Raw genomic sequence first — 18,530 nt, 5'->3', positions numbered from 1 at the left:
TTTAAATGTGTAGTTCTTGAGTTAGCTAATTAGTATTAATAGTTCTCCCACCGGAGGGTTAGTGTGGGTGCCAATCACGATGGTCTGGGTCGTGACAAAGTTGATATCAAAGCCCTAGGTTCGTTGATCTCGATGTACCAAAATGAGTCTAATAGAGTCTTGCGGAATGGTACAGAGACGTATGTACTTTTCTTCAAGAGGCTATAGGACTGTAAGAAATCTCTCTGTTTTCTCTTGTCTCATTTCGGGCTATAACTTGATTCCAATTAGTATTTGGCGATCCGAATTGGTATCTAATCTCATTCACTCTTCTGTCCGCAAATAGTTAACACTAGGTTCAACGGTGTTAGGCCCGCATCTCCCATCAACGATCCAGCTGAGGAATCCACAACGAGATGTCGCAGTCGAGGCAGGGGTAGAGGACGAGCAAGGGGTAGAGGCCGAGGAAGGGTAGCACCTGCTAGGGGTGGAGCTCCGGTTGAGAATGCTCCCAGAAATGAGAATCCTCTTTCGCATCATGAAGTGATATAAGAGAATCTTGAGGTGGAGAATGATGAGGATGTTGGACAAGAGGAAGAGGTGCATGCTGAGACTATAAGTATTCCTCCCTTAGAACTAGTGTTAGCTCAACAGATTATGTCGTTCCTGAAAAGATTGGTTGGTTCTGAAATTCTTCCTGCAGTTCAAGCAACTCAAACTCTCGCCAATCCCCCTATTGCTATTATTGTTCCCTAGGTGGGTGGAACTGTAGGTACTGATGCCTTTTTCTGTCCTTTGTTGGGTTTGGTAATGACTGGAAATGAACATAAAATGTTGACCAAACTTCTGAAATTGAAGCCTCTAGTATTCCATGGTTCTAATAGTGAGGATGCCTATGAGTTCATCTTAGATTGTAATGAGAGGTTGCATAAGTTGGGTATTGTCCGTCAGCATGGAGTAGAGTTTGTGGCTTTTCAGCTTCAAGGTGAGGTTAAGCAGTGGTGGAGAGCTTACGTATAGTGCAGATCTTCAGCTTTAGCCCCACTTACTTGGACCCAGTTTCATGCTCTATTTTTAGAGAAGTATGTTCCCCGGACTTTGAGAGATCGTAAGAAGGATGAGTTCATGGCTTTGGAGCAAGGTGGTATGTATGTGGCTGCTTATGAGGCTAAGTGTTTTGTCTAGATATGCTACGCAATTGGTGACTACTGAGGAAGAGAGGATCCGTCTATTCGTCAAGGGACTGAACTCTGAGTTACAGGTATTGTGTGTGCACATGACTTCTGCAGGGAAAAACTTTAATGAGGTAACGAATTTTGTGAAGAAAGTGGAAGGAGTGAGGCGCGATGGGCAGGCTAAGGCTTTGGCCAAGAGCACAAGTAACTTCCAAGGTTCTTACTCCAGAGGTTCAAGGAGGCCGACACTTGCAGCACATCCAATTCAGTCCGCTATGCTGGCTTCTACAGATAATTACTCGGGAACTGCACCTCATAATTTGATTTAGGATAGCCAGGGAGCTGTACCTTCGGCGGGCAGCAGGCCATCTTTTGATCGTACTTGCTATAATTGTGGAGAACCTGGGAATATGAGGATAGATTGTCCCCAACTGCACATGTTGGATTCTGTGCCGCAGTAGACTAGAGCAGTGGTATCCGCGGGAAATGGTAATAACGATCGAGGACATCCACAAGGTGGGCGAAGAGGAAATCAGCGAGGCCTTGGAGGTCGGGGAAATAATAACACATACAGAGGTACAACACAGCCAGGCAGGGAAATCTCCCATCAAGATGACATGGATCAGTGTTATGCCTTTCCAGGCAAGAGCGAGACAGAGCCTTCTAATGCAGTTATCACATGTACTATTCTTGTTTTTGACCGGATGGCTAATGTGTTATTTGATCCGGGTTCTACTTATTCTTATGTGTCCGTTCAGTTTGCCTTAGGATTTGATATGATTTGTGATATACTTGATGCCCTCATCCATGTTTCTACCCCAGTTGGAGAGTCTGTCATAGTCAATTATGTCTATCGTGTTTGTTCTATCTTGTTTATACATTTTCAGACTTAGGCTGATTTGGTGATTTTGGATATGACTGACTTTGACATAATCTTAGGCATGACTTGGTTGTCCCCCTATTATGATGTGCTTAATTGTAGTACTAAGTCTGTGACTCTAGAAATTCCAAGTAGGGAAAAGTTAGAGTTGGAAGATGTGTATAAGCCTAAGCCAGCTAAGATCATATCCTCTATTCGGGCTAGGAAACTGGTAGGGCAGGGTTGTTTGGCATATTTGGCTTATATTCAGAATGTTAAGGTTGAGTCTCCCTCTATTGAGTATATTTCTGTGGTGTTAGAATTTAGAGAAGTGTTTTCTATGGATTTGCCTAGTATGCATCCGGATAGAGATATAGATTTCTGCATAGATTTAAAACCTGGTACACACCCATTTTCATCCTTCCATATTGCATGGCCCCGGTAGAGTTGAGAGAGCTCAAGGCTCAAATCCAAGAACTTCTTGATAAAGGTTTTATCTATCCTAGTGCTTTCCCGTGGGGTGCCCCTGTCTTGTTTGTTAAGAAAAAAATGGTAGTATGAGGATGTGCATAGACAATCGACAATTAAATACGGTCACCATTCAGAATAAGTATCCATTACCTCAGATAGATGATCTGTTTGACCAGTTGCAGGGTGCATCAATTTTCTCTAGATTGATTTAACTTCTGGTTACCATCAATTAAAAATTAGGCCTGAGGATATACCAAAAACGGCATTTAGGGCCTGCTATGGGCACTTTGAGTTTCTAGTTATGTCATTTAGGTTAACAAATGCGCCTGCAACTTTCATGAGTTTGATGAATGGTGTGTTCAAGCCATTTCTTGATTCGTTTGTTAAAGTATTTATTAATGACATATTGGTTTATTCAAAAAGTGAAGAAGAGCATACCGACCATCTTTGTATTCTTCTTGGTGTTCTTGGGAAACAAAAGTTGTATGCGAAATTTTCTAAGTGTGAATTTTGGTTGACTTCGGTTGCTTTTTTGGGGCATGTAATTTCGAAGGAAGGGGTAATGGTAGATCCCTAAAAGATTGAAGCGGTTAAGAATTGGGTTCGGCCTAGCTCTGTGACTAAAGTTAGGAGTTTTGTAGGGTTCGCTAGCTACTATCGTCGATTTGTGAAGAACTTTGCTTTTATTGCCACTCATCTGACAAGATTGACCAAAAAAGAGGTAACCTTTGAATGGACTGAAAAGTGTGAAGAGAGCTTTCAAAAACTCAAGACTCTCTTGACCACAACACTTATTCTAGCACTACCGGTGAAAGGTAAGGACTTTATTGTTTACTGTGATGCTTCACATTCGGGTTTGGGTGATGTGTTAATGCAAGATAAGAATGTTATAGCTTGTGCATCACGACAATTAAAGGTGCATGAGAGGAATTACCCCACACACGATTTAGAGTTAGCAGCGGTAGTATTTGCTCTTAAGATCTGGCAACATTATCTTTATGGTGTCAACTGTGAGGTGTTTATTGATTATCGTGGCCTGCAACATGTATTCACTCAAAATGATGAGACAGAGAAGGTGGATTGAGTTACTTAAAGATTATGATGTCACCATTCAATACCATCCGGATAAGGCTAATGTGGTGGCAGATGCCTTGAGTCGAAAGGCGGTAAGTATGGGTAGTCTAGCTTGTTTGAGTGTAACCAAGAGACCTTTAGATACAGAGATTCAGACCTTGGAGTCTAAGTTCATGCAACTGGTATCTTAGAGAAATGTGGGGTGTTAGTTAGCATTGAGGTGAGGGCCACATTCATTAATGAGATAAGGCCAAACAGTTTGAGGCTGGAGATGTGAATCCTTTAGGGGTTAATTTAGTGAAGGATGCTCAAGACAAAGTGAGAAGTATTCAAGCTAACCTTTTAGCAGCCCGGAGTAGACATAAAAAGTATGCAGACCATAAGGTAGGAGATATGAAATTTCAGACTGGTGAGAATGTTCTTCTTAAAGTGTCACCTTTGAAATTGGTGATGAAATTTGGCAAGAAGGGCAAGAAGTCAACACTTATAAATTGTTGACAAAATTTAATTTTAGCAATGTATAAATTTATAAATGTTGACTTAATAATTTGTAAACACAATCTACCAAATCAAACCAAAATATTAAAAGAAGGAGAAGAAAAATTAATAAGTCACCATAAATGAAGCCTCAAATAGTCAAAAAAATAAATAAAATCTGATGACTCCAAAGTTGTCCTCTAGTATATTTCCATGTATATATATCCCTCATATTTTATTTTTTTCTCTCAACACCATCAATTTTTCTTCTTAATTTTAGTCATGACAATACTTGATAAACATGAAAGAAGCTATGGTTATCATTGTTGGTGGTGGGCCTGGTGGTCTTGCTACATCTGCATGTCTAAATAAATTATGTATACCAAATCTCATTCTTGAAAAAGACGATTGTTACCCTCTATGTGGAAAAAATATTCTTATGATAGAGTTCATCTTCATTTAGCTAAACAATTTTGTCAACTTCCTTATATTCCTTTTCCTTCTTCTTCACCTACTTATATACCAAAAAAACTATTCATTTAATACTTGGATGACTATGTTACTCATTTTAATATCACCTCTTTTTACAAAAGAAATGTTGAATTTGCTAAATTTGATGAATTTACTAAAAAGAGGAATGTTAAGGTTAGAAATGGTAATTCTGATGAAATGGAAGAGTATTTTTGTAAATTTCTTGTTGTAGCTACTGGCGAAGCTAGTTATTGTTACGATCCGAGTCTACACCCTGGACGTGGCCGGCAGTCAAGAACCATTGTTGGTCCCCAAGCGAACCTTCATCCTAGCTGACTACAAGCGGAAGACTAACTTAAGCATGCAAAAGCTTAAAACTGAATAAAATTCAATAAACTCAACTTTTCAAAACTTTAACTCAAATGAACAACTTAGAATAAAAATAATATATTTAACTCGCCATAAAATAGGCAACTTAAGTCTTTAAAACATTTAGTAAAATAAATGAATAATACAAACTTCTCAACTATACTGACTATCTATGAAGGCTCTAACTGATAAAGATGGAAGTCGGGACAAGACCTACACTATCTAGCTGACTAAACTGAAAAGTAAATGAAATCCTCCGGAAACAAGGAGACTCACCATAGCTCACTCGAACTTTCGAATGTATCAACGAAGCTCGTGTTGATGATCCTGAATATATGTGTCTGCATCATGAAAAGATGCAGGCCAAATGGCTCAGTACGTGGAATGTACGAGCATGTAAGAGGAATTCTAAAGCATAACATAAGCTTGAAACGTGATATAAAGGAAACATACTTACCTCTTCTCAAACTTAATCAACTCAAGGAATACTTAATGACAGGATACTCAACTCAAAGATATGATATTCGACTCTGGATACTCAACTCTGGATACTCAACTCAAAGATATGTTGTTCGACTCTGGGTACTCAACTCTGGATACTCAACTCAATATGATTGAACTCATTTCAATATAAAACAATTTAAAATAAGTGCAATATGAAGAAACAAACTGTTTAAAAACGTGTTGTAAACTCTGTGTGTATGCAAGGATACAACATAACTCTGAAATGTATGTAAAAATACAAATAATTTGATGTACATAAAAATACAAAATATTGTTGTGGGAGTTTCTCTAACCGACAACCATCACATAAGAGCTATTGTGATGATACAACGATCTTCTTCACGCTGCCAACACATCATATACCTTGCCAAGGGCATATGACCTGAACTACTAAGTGGATCCACTAGTCTATGCGAAAAGGATTCATCTAAAAAGTATAACCCTTTTCTACCATGATGACTACATGGTTTATGGAGGCTGTGAGTTATCTGAACTCTCCCCCATATCGGTACTCAATACTACTCCCAAAATATACTAGCTCTTTATGTTTTAAAAACATACTTCTTTCTGTGATTTGAGATTGGTGCTCAAAAAACTTAGCTCAAAAGCTATCTTGAAAATCTCAGTTTCCTCTCTTGCTTCATTTAGAAAGCGATTACTCTTTTCTGAAAACTAGCTCGAAGGCTCTTTGGAAATCTCAGTTTCCATTCTTATTTAAATGTGAAAACATTTTAAATCTCTTTGGGAATACTTAGTCCCCATATACTTTTGAAGAAATGAACTTCAACTTTACTCTTCACTGAACTCAAAACTTAAGTCTTAAAACAAAGTTAAAACGTTTGTAAAAGAATTCTTAAAGTATGGTTCATGCCGAATTATGGACATGAACGACTCAATACAAGGTTTTCAATAACCATAGATAGAACTCAATTACTTGGAACTCAAGAACTTCAATGATACTACTCATTTTCAAGAATGCTCAACTCAGAGTTCATGCAAAATTATGAGCATGAACTACTCAACTCAATAACTCAAAGATACTTCTCATCTCAAGAATGTTCGACTTATAATATTCATGCGGATATGAGCATGAAATATTCAACTCAAGAACTCAAAGATACTTCTCCAAAGGGATTTAGGAACTCAACACTTAAAGGCTTAGAACTTGAAGATACCACTTCTTTGAAGGATGATCAACTTACGAAGTTCATGCGAAATTATGGGCATTAAACAACTCGACTCGATGGTCTACATAACTATATGGAACTGATGTATACGACTCTTCTCATTCTCTGAATTATTTCCTCTAAACTTAGTTCAAATCGATAGTTGATCTTAAAGGATTCACAATTAAACTCAAAGGCTTTCTTATACTCTACTCTTAATTCTCTCTTGAATGTGAATTATGAATTCAAGAGTTATAGTTCATGATAAGAAAGATCTCATGATGACAAGGTAGACTCATGAATACATTATTCTCACTCTCATACTCACTTGCTCGAGTCTTGAAACAAGTTATTAGAATTTGTAGAAGACTTCTCAAAAAGACAAAAAGGGATTTTCTGAAAAATGTTCGAAAGAACTCTCAAGACTTGACTCTCAACTCTACCTTTAATGTGATTTGAATTCATGGTTGTGCTTTATGATAGGAAAGGTCTCATGATGTTTAGGAATGATTTTAGATAGCTAAACATGAGAAAAGTCTGAAAGTCAATATCTGAAGGTGGGTCTACGACGCGTAGAAGCATTAAATTTTGGTTTCAAAAATGGCTTTTGAGGCAGAACACTCTGTGTCAGCTCCGCGAAACATAAATTCCCAAATCTGAGAAGTGGCTGCGCGACGCGGAGGGGGTTTCAAATTTCAACCGACGAAATTTCTTCTTCATTTCTTAACCCCAATTCGCCTAAATTCGATTCTTTTTCTCAATCTCCCTTTAGATTTAGATACCCAGCACATGTACACTAGAATCTAACTCTAACTCTTCTATAAATCGACACATTAACCTCAAGAACTCCTCAATCTCAGTCCAATTCATGAACGAAAGCAAATTCATGAATACATAACAAGAACATCAAAGCTTCAACTTTTAGAACGAATTTAAAACTGAAATTAACATGATTGGTGTGTGGGTGAACAAACCCAACACTATGGAAGCTTACATACTTGAAAGAATTATCTTCTTGAAGCAACTTGAAGGAAAACCTTTGAAGAAGAACCCTAGCCTTAGTGTTTCTTGAATTTCTTGAGCGTAGAATATTTGGAGTGAATGAGAGGGTTTAGATATAAGAAAACTGATTTTCTACATGTTTAGGGCAATTTAGATGACCTCCTAAGGGTTTTTAGGACTAAATTACCCTTTAAGAAAATAATTAAAACGAGCTGGGAGTCGGAAAGATCTTTCACCAGGCAGTGAGGTCCGTGTTGGCTTCGCGTCGCGGAGCTGCTGCCAGGTTTGCGCGTTGTTAGTAAATCAGTCATAACATTTTACTCAGAGCTTGGAATTGAGCAAGCTCAGTGGAGTTGGAAAGAGGACTGAAAGGGCTTTAATTTTCTATCTCGTAGCTCACCTAACTCATCATGTACTTGGAGTTATGGTTGTTTGAAGTTGACCCAAAGCTTAAGAAAAACTTAGGAATGACTTGAATGAACTCTCTTCTTCTTGGAACTCAAGGTGCTACATATAGTGACCTTAACATTTAAGAAATTTTTAATTCCTTGGTAAAATATCACTCACTATGAAGAATGGTTCAAGTCTTAACTCAAAAAATTTCTAGGTGTTACAATTACCCTTTTATCCATGATGTCCCTGGATTGGCAAGTTTCACTGGAGATGCTTTTCATTCTACTCAATACAAAAATGGTGAGAAGTATAAGGGTAAAAATGTCCTAGTTGTTGGTTGTGGAAATTCAGGCATGGAAATTGCACTTGATCTTGCTAATAATGGTGCTAATACTTCCATCATTGTTCGAAGCCTGGTAATCAATTAATTTTATTTTAAATATTTTTTGTTATATCATTCTTCTGTCCTAAAATTTAAAATCCTAAATTTCTAATCGTGCGTCTATATGTTACAGATGCACTTGGTATCAAGAGAAATGGGATATTTGGTGTTGATGTTGTTGAAGTACTATGCTGCATATACAGTGGTGGATACTATAATGGTGATGTTAAGTAAGTTGATGTACGGAGATATAAGCAAATATTATGATGTGAAAAGGCCAGAAGAAGGACCATTTGCTTGTAAAATAAAGTATGGGAAGTACCTGTTTTTGATGTGGGGACTTATCAAAAGATCAAGTCAGGTGAAATTCAAGTAACATAAACTGTTTGACTCGCGGAATTCAAACCATATCTGATTCATGTGATTAAAAATAAATGATGGTGACAGGTGTTACCTGCAATGAAAAGCATAAGAGGAAATGATGTTGTGTTGGAAAATGGTATGATGTTGTGTTGGAAAATGGTAAAATTCATCAATTTGATGGTATTGTTTTTTTCTACTGGCTTCAAGAGAACTACTCACAACTGGCTTCAGGTGAGTAACCTTTTTTTTTTTGTATTCTAATAATAATAATATTAAATTGTCTTCTTTGTTGTGTGAGTTTCTTCTGTTTTCTAATTTTGTTTTTGAAGAAAAAATAATAAGTTCAGATGATTCTAAAATTATTTTTTTTTGCATTCTATATGTGTTTATTGTGTAGGGAGATGATTATCTGCTGAATGAAGATGGATTACCAAAGCCAGAATTTCCACAACATTGGAAGGGGAAGAATGGACTCTATTGTGTGGGGTTATCAAGAAGAGGACTTTATGGGATTGCATTTGATGCCCAAAACATAGCCACACATATCAACTCTCTGCTCTCTAAATAATTATTTATTGCTTTTGTTGAGTGAAAGTTTTTAGAGTCTTTAGACATGAAGGGATGTGAATGTTGGTTAGTTAAATTAAATTATGACATTTAATTTTATTTATGCAATGTAATGTGAGTGAGATAGTTTAAGATTAGTAGTAATCTTAGTGTTGAAATTTGAGTATCGACTCAGGTTTAAACTTCAATTGAAAATTAGTCAATTTAGTATTAATTGTTAAATCTTTAAAATTAGTAAAAAAATTATTACTAACTATTATAATACGTAATTCAATTTAATAATTAATCCCTATAATTTTTCTGAATATTTTTTTGATGAATATTAATATTAATTCATCTTTACTTTAATTTAAATTAAATTAAATTTACAATAAAGTAATTTAGGAGTTTAGACGGTCAACAACATGAATCCCAAAAAGGTGTCTTTGTGTAATTTATAGATACAAGATTGAAATTTATCACATATATTGATATGTCACCCCAACCAGAATTGCGACAACTTAATAGGATGCGAGACCTAAAGTCAACTATTTTTTTAAAAAGGAGATCTTATGTTTATGTAGTCATTTATATATTCTAATAGTCAATTATAAATTTGATAGTTAATTCTCTTTTTTTCAATTGATAGTATAATAAAAAAAAATTGTAATAATTCATAGGACTGAAATAGTTGTATATAAATTATTACACGTTACACAATACCACAAATGTTTATCTAGAAGTAGTAGAAATATTTATAAAAAATAGCATTAAGACATCACCTAGTATGTCAATTGGAGTATAATTTTTATTTTGTATAATATTTTGTATTACCTTTAATTATAAAAAAATAGGTCTAACTCATCAATATTGTAGTGATTGTTATGCTTTATAAGACATTCAAAGTTAGATAATGTCTTTCTAAATTTAATTATTCGATAATATAATTGGTTTGGACTTGAAATGTCTAAGAAGACACCTAAAAAATTTGATAACAATCTTAGAAAGTCAATATTAAAACGTGATTGATTCAAATTGAAATGAATTAAACAAATTAAGGAGTAGAAATTAGCTATAAATATAATTACCTACAACTTTTAATTATAATTACATCAGTTGTATTTTAACAAATAATAAAAATTTAAAAATATTGCATAATGATTAGTAAAAGATTGAGTACAAACTAAAAATTTCAATTAATATGAACAATAAATATGTAATTATTTAAATATTGTATATATTAACATTGAAAAATTATTGCATAGAAATTGCCTAATGCGATATATATATGTTCGATGTGATTTGCAGCAAGCTATTACAGGAGAGGGTTTACCTAGTGTGCAAAAATGATTGAAAAGTATACAACTCGTACTTAATGCCTAGGTGAGGTGAAAGTACAACTCTCTCAATTTTGTTGACTTGTTCAAGCTTAACCATCTACGCAGTTAATTAATGACCACAAGCTCATTTGGTCTTAAAACCAAAATAAAAAAAGTTGTTATATATGTCAAAATGTATAAGCCAAAAGAAAAAATAGTTAGATTTGTTCTTGTGCTCTTATATCGTACCGTTTAAATTCATCCTTAGGTAACGATAAAAAGACACATTGTATGCAGAAGCGGAGATAAGATTTCATGTCAGTGGGTTTTAAATTTTAAAAAAGAACAACGATCTTAACCTAAAGTAACAATCATCAAATTAACGAACAAATACAAGTATTTAATTTACTAAAAACGAATAAGGAACCAAATAAGGAAAAAAATGAAAAGGGAGAGACAAGAGTATACACCGGAGGCCAGATGTTGGATAGCAGCAATTAGATCAACAATAAAAGTTAGAACCATAACTTTTGGAGAAAAAAAATTGAGTTAAACTTTTTGAATGTGAGTAGAAATCAATAGTCAGATATTGTAGTTTCAGAGTACGATACAAATACTATTTTTTTTTTCATTTAACAATTGTTTTTTTTTTTTATATTAACCCAAAATTGTGTGACTATCGAGATTCGAACCCCTAGACCATGGGGGTGAATGATCTCGATGGGTGCTCAACGACCACTGGACCAAACGCTTCAGTGTGTTTATGAGTTCGCAGGAAATATATAGATACATTGTACTTCATATTTTAATATAAATATAATCTACGAAAAAGTCAGTTGGTTCGGCCAAACCCCCTTCCGCTACAGTTGCTCCGCCCTTGACTTTGTCCACTTTTAATTGTCATAACTTCCTTTTCCAGAGTCAAATTATAAAGACTTTGACTAAATAAATTATGTATACCAAATCTCATTCTTCAAAAAGAAGATTGTTACTCTCCTATTTGGAAAATATATTCTTATGATAGAGTTCATCTTCATTTACCTAAACGATTTTGTCAACTTCCTTATATTCCTTTTCCTTCTTCTTCACCTACTTATATACCAAAAAAAGCTATTCACTCAATACTTGGATGACTATGTTACTCATTTAGGGTGTGTTTGGTATGAAGGAAAAAACATTTTCTACTCACAAACCAAACATGAGAAAATAAGTGAAAAATCAACTTGTTTTCCAGGAAAACATTTTCCATGAAAAACATTTTCCTTCATACCAAACACACCCTTAATATCACCCCTTTTTATAATAGAAATGTTGAATTTGCTAAATTTGATGAATTTTCTAAAAAATGGAATGTTAAGGTTAGAATTGGTAATTCAGATGAAATGGAAGAGTATTTTTGTAAATTTCTTGTTGTAGCTACTGGTGAAGCTAGTTACCCTTTTATCCCTGATGTCCCTGGATTGGCAAGTTTCACTGGAGATGCTTTTCATTCTACTCAATACATAAATGGTGAGAAGTTTAAGGGTAAAAATGTCTTGGTTGTTGGTTGTGGAAATTCAGGCATGGAAATTGCACTTGATCTGCTAATAATGGTTGCTAATACTTCAATCATTGTTCGAAGCTCGGTAATCAATTAATTTTATTTTAAATATTTTTCGTTATATCATTTTTCTGTCCTAAAATTTAGAACTCAAATGCGTCTGTACGTTACAGATGCACTTGATATAAGAGAAATGGGATATTTGGGGATAATGTTGTTGAAGTACAAAGTTGCATACACAGTGGTAGACACTATAATGGTGATGTTAAGTAAGTTGATGTATGGAGATATAAGCAAGTATTATGGGGTGAAAAGGCCAGAGGAAGGACCATTTGCTTGTAAAATTATGGGAAGTACCCTGTTTTTGATGTGGGGACTTATCGAAAGATCAAGTCCGGTGAAATTCAGGTAACATAAACTGTTTGACTCTTGAAATTCGAATAGTAATTAAAGTCTAATAGTAATTAGTACTAATTACTCTACCGTTTCTTATCATTTTAATTTACGTTCTTTTCTCCAAATATAACATTCCGACTATATAAATATATGTGCAGTTCAGCATAGGCACGAGGTGAAAATGAGTAAATATCAATTCTCTAGCAAAATAAAATAAAATAGAAATGTTAAATTTGTGTTTAATTTGATATACTCAATTGCCAACGCAATATGTTTCTCTAATGTCTATTTGTTGTGTTTGATTTATGCAGACTAATTTTGAGAGGCATATGCTTTGTTGGAGTTAATATTTCAAAAGGTCACTCAACTTTGAAAAATTATTTAGCAAAGTCATTGAACTTTGTTTTATATCAATAAAATCACTCAACTTAAAACTTTGTATCAATAAAATCACTCAACTAAATTTATTATTAAAATATTTTTTTATGTCATGTTCATTATTAAAATAATAATAAACAAATGTCTCAAAATTAATACTTCATTATAATTAATTTAAATAAGTACCCAAAAAAAGAATAATAATTAATCTAAATGATTTTATTTATGTAAAAAAAATCCTATTATCTATGTAAATCAACTACTGTAATTTGTTATAATTTTTTAGATATTATTTAGAAGGAAAAATTAGGAGTAGTTAAATTACTAAAAAATAATCCATCAATGTGCGGACTTTCCGTAATAATCCATTTTTGTTGGATGGATTTGTTGTAATCAGAGAATCCGTAACAGTAAGTTGGATTACGACTCTGATTTTACGTTTTGTAATGAAAAAGCAAGGGCTTAATTTGTTTTTAATTACTTTTTTATCTTTAAAACACAAATTTAAAAGTAAAATTAGCATGATATAAAAAATAATGTTGTCATGTCAAATTTATTTTAATAATAAATTTAGTTGGATAATTTTATTGATATAAAAATCTAAGTTGAGTGATTTTATTGATACAAAATAAAATTCAGTGATTTTATTAGATAATTTTTCAAAGTTGAATGACCTTTTGAGAAATTAACTCTTCTTTTCTGGTAGCATGTTTGATTTACTCATTTTATATTATTGTATTTGATCAGTGTAACTATTTATGCAAATATTTTCGTATACCAATAACCTTATGAAGAGCTTTGCTAGTAGCATGTATTTGTCACTAAATTTACCTCTTTATGATATATATATAATCTATTGCAGATATATTTTTATAATAATTTGAATCAGTTTATTCTTTAACATCTTTTTCTTTTTTTGTGTCTCAATTTATTTCTAGACGAGAAATCAATATAAATATATAAATCTGAATCTAGATCCGCTGATGTGGCGCCCTCCAATGGCCAGCGTTTGCAATCATCTATTTTTACCTTTTTCTGAATTATTTCTGATTTTTTTACCTCAAAACAAATACATAAATGTGTAAAAACATCACACTAAATAGGAGTAATTACTTGCTCAGTTGTAGCCCAAAACGTGCACAATTAGCCATATTTAACTCATTCCATCATCAATGCTATTAATTTATAGACCAAATAAGACATTTATTTAATTTCTCAAATTTTTTAATTTTCTTTAGTATTTTACTCAATCACGTCTCCTCTATCATATTTAATTTTAAAATCAAATCTTTTAAAAAAAACTACACCCACTTTCCAAATGTAAGGCTGTAATAAAGAATCATTTGCTGAATTGCTACCTTTATGGCAGCATTTATTGTTATTCCAATTCAAAAACACATTACGATTTTGTTGAAAATGTTTCTTTACTTATTCAATCCAAAAATATTATAGTTATATATAATATAAAATTATTTCTTTTATCTCCTTTATTTGTTTTTATTTGTGTTTTTTTCTTTTATTTGTTTTTAAAATTTCATATTCATAACTTATACCTATTAAACTTCTACTTATAATAATATCATTAACTCCTTCAATTTTAAATTCTCATATTCATAACCCCCAATTATTTAATTACAATATTTAAGACACTTTATGATATTTTTCAAATTTTATCTCTATAAATTCATAATATTTTGTATCATGGGACCCCAACTTAAGATTATTCATTTTATTTCAATGTTAATCTTTATATTATTATTATAGGATCATATTCATCTTTTAGCATAAGTTGATGAAGAAGGCTCTTTGACTTTTGATTAGTTTGTCAAAAGAGATATCGGACAAGAGTTCCAAAAATTTGCACTAATTTTGTATTTCTATTTTCATGTATTTTCTTGTGAGTAAGGTGTGTTCTCCATGTAACTCAAGATTATTATTTTTATTTCATTTATAATCTTTATATTAATATTATTATTATAGCATCGAATTTATCTTTTGGCATAACTCGATGCAGAAGGCTTTTGGATGTTAATTAGTTTGTCAAAAGGGATGTTGGATAAGAGTAACAAAAATTGTGCACTGATTCTGTATTATTATTTTCATGTATTTTCTTATGATTAAGGTCTTAAGAAAGATGTGTGTTGTGTGTTCTCTCCATGTAACTCAAGATTATTCTTTTTATTTCATTGTTAATATTTATATTAATATTATTATTATAGGATCGAATTCATCTTTTAGCATAACTCGATGAAGAAGGCTTTTGAATGTTGATTAGTTTAATTTGTCCAAAGGGATGTCGGACTAAAGTTCAAAAAATTATGCATTGATTCTATATTTCTATTTTCATTTATTTTCTTATGATTAAGGTTCTAAGGAAGATGTGTGTTCTTTTCATGTAACCTCTTTGGTTTGAGTTTTTATGATTTCTACTCACGACTATCCTTTTCACTTCATATTTGAAGTAGTGTATTGCTTATATTATTATTATTATTATTATTATTATTATTATTATCAAATTCTTTATCTTGACTCGGTGAAGAAGACTCTTGGATGTTGATTAGTTTGTCGGAGATAGTGTCGATAAGAGTTTAAAAAATTATGCATTAATTTTATATTGTTCTTTTCACTATGTTCTTATGATTAAGGTCATAAGAAAGATATGTGCACTGTGTTTTTCTTTCCATGAAATTTATTATGTTTGAAGTTTTATGAATTTTTTATTATCACAAATATGTACCTTTGTTAGATGCAAATTAGTTATTGTAATTTTTTCTGGAATATGATAATTACTCACCTATGTTCAAACAATATTATTGATAATTTAAAAATATATATTAAATATTGGAATATATCTCTTTTTATGGTGTTTCTTATGGTAATAAGTAGTATCATTTATGTTTTCTTTAGATTTGTTCATTTATTCTACTTTATAAAAATTAACATTAATAAATATAAATTATGCATTGATTTTGTATCTTTTTTGTTTCTTCTAATTCTTACCATTAAGGTTCTAAGCAAGATGCATATTTTTTACTATAAAATAATAATAAAGACATATATATATATATATATATATGTGTATATATATATATATATATATGTGTATATATATATATATATATGTGTATATATATATATATATATATAAAATATATATAAAAAAAATTGAACATAAAAGATTATTTCAACAAAAATTTTACCGTTTGACGAAAGCAATAATTTATTTTCTAAATACATATATTTAAACTATATTAAATTAAAAAATATATTGTATTAACATCATAATATGAATTTTTAAAAATAAATTAGTCTTTTCATTTTAATAAACTTTAAATAATAAAAATATTTAATTCATTTAAGCTCTATCTACTAAAACATCTAAAAATAAACCGTAAAATTCAAATACTAAAAATAAATTAAATTTAAGACTCTTTGTAAGAAAATAGCTCTCAATATTTTTTAAAATATATTTTATAATCGTGCGAAGCGCGATCAAATTCACTAGTATTAAATATCCTCAAAATAATACTGCTACAAATACATATTCATATCATGTGATTGACATAAAATATGACCATCTGTCATGAAGGTGGTGATTCATATCGGCAATTATGAGATTTGATCTTTGAATTAAAGCCCTTGAATTGTGGGATTTAATTTGTTAAATTTAATTAACTTAAATTTATTAATAGCAGTTGACAGTAAAATGTATATACTTTCAATTCTTACTAATTTGCTGTCATCAGTTAATTTTTGAATTGTTCTAGAGTAATTTCTCATATTTATTCTACATATATTAAATTAAAATCTTCTTCAAATATGCTTTATAAGTTGAAGGCACCCCTTTCACCTCCCAACACCAAGGAAAGTAAATAGAAAGAAAAAAAAATACTTTTTTTATCTTTTATTTCTTAATAGTTTTTCATATGCCTAATAATTTAATCTTAAATGCCTTTATTATATATTATATATATTTTTTATTAATGCAGTATAAAGTTACAGAGTCTAATTTATTATAATTATTATCAATAAATTATCGTAATTGCTTTTGTTTTATTTCTTAATAATTTTTCATGTGCCTAAAAATTTAATCTTAAATGTCTTATAATTATTATCAATAAATTTTCTTAATTGGTTTACTTTGTGGTTATGAGATTGTAATTTTTTTTCCTTTATTTTTTTTGCTGCATGTGTCTTGTGGGGAGATTCTTTAAGCTAACAAACACATAGTTTATTCATAATCTCTTTCATTGTTTTATTTGTTAGTAGTATTTATATATATAAAAAAATCTTAATAGAAACATGTCTTTTAGCTAATATGAATGGATTAAAATATATTAAAGGGCTATTTTCTTGATAGAACCATGAACGTAAGCTAATATGAAGGGAGTCCATATTCCCTTTAACATAAAATTGATAAGTAATTACGCAAATTATAAATATAAATTTTCTTATTAAGATATAAATTTTATCAAAGATCATCTGTACTTTTTGAATATATCTACTTTCCTCATAATTAAGTCTTAGGTAATGGGAAATTAGATTTATAAAATATAAAAATAATAATTAAATAGATTAAAACATAAAAATCTAATATTTTTTATTTGTGGACTATAATATTCAAAAATATTTTCAATTTTCAAAAAGAAAAATAAAATTTTAAAAGGTATTTTTATATTACCGCGCGAAGCACGAATAAGTCTACTAGTGAGCTTATATTATAACATAAACATGTAATGATGTTACTCATATTTTTTTTAGAAATAAATCCTTTTATAATGAAATATTAGAAATATATAGAGAGAGAATAGAAGAAATGAAAATAAAATAAAATATCAACAAATAACGTTGTATATACGTTAAGAAAAATGTTGTAATGTCTAAGTAACCATAAGACTCTTTTTTTTTTATCAAGTAAATATAAGACTTTGAAGCGGAATAGTAAAGAAGCACACTCAAGTAAAAATAAGAAATTTTCTAAAATAAAATATTCTATTTAAAAATATGTAAATAACTTATACAGCTATACTCATATATTTAATTATAAAAAACAAAAACTATTTGTTTCATACATTCTGTTTTTAATCTAATGGGTCATAAAAAAAAGAAATAAACTGGGTATGTAATTATAGATACACTTCATAATATATGTACATATTTTTAAAAAATCTATCTAAATAGAAAGCTTATCAAGCTATATTTTTGTGTAGAATTTTTTAGTATAAAGGTTTAGATATTTGATATCAAAATGTGTATATATAATTGACTCATATTATTGGGATATTTTTTTGTTGGTGTATATGTATTTTATTATTAAAATAAAATACTAAGTGCATATGTTAGTGAGTATAAATGACTATTGATTGTTGTAACTTATATGACTATTACTTCTTGTAACTCTCATGGTCATTAGTGTCTTGTAACTCATATAACCATTAGTTTTTGTAACTCTCATGGTCATTAGTTTCTTGTAACTCATCTGACCTTTAATTCCTTGTAACTCGTATGACCATTAGTTTCTTGGAACTCATCTACCCACATTACTACCCCTCATTCTACCCATTGATTATATGAAAGACTTCTTCACCTATAAATAGTGGTGTTTCTTCCTTTGTGAAGGATCCCAAGTAGAAGTGAAATAATGTAAGAAAAGATAAGAAGTTTAT

The 18,530-nt window shown here is 31.1% G+C and overlaps 1 pseudogene; it reads left to right on the top strand.

Annotated features, from left to right (window-relative positions):
* The first annotated feature begins 4,336 nt into the window (after positions 1-4,336).
* LOC125808243 (probable indole-3-pyruvate monooxygenase YUCCA10) lies at positions 4,337-9,281 on the top strand (annotated as a pseudogene).
* The last annotated feature ends 9,249 nt before the right edge of the window (positions 9,282-18,530 follow it).

The sequence above is a fragment of the Solanum verrucosum genome, unplaced genomic scaffold (assembly GCF_900185275.1).
Source record: "Solanum verrucosum unplaced genomic scaffold, falcon-dt-bn FXZP01000234.1, whole genome shotgun sequence".
Lineage (NCBI taxonomy): Eukaryota > Viridiplantae > Streptophyta > Magnoliopsida > Solanales > Solanaceae > Solanum > Solanum verrucosum.
The sequence above is the reverse complement of the archived record's forward strand: the minus strand, read 5'-3'. Positions and strand labels throughout refer to the sequence as shown.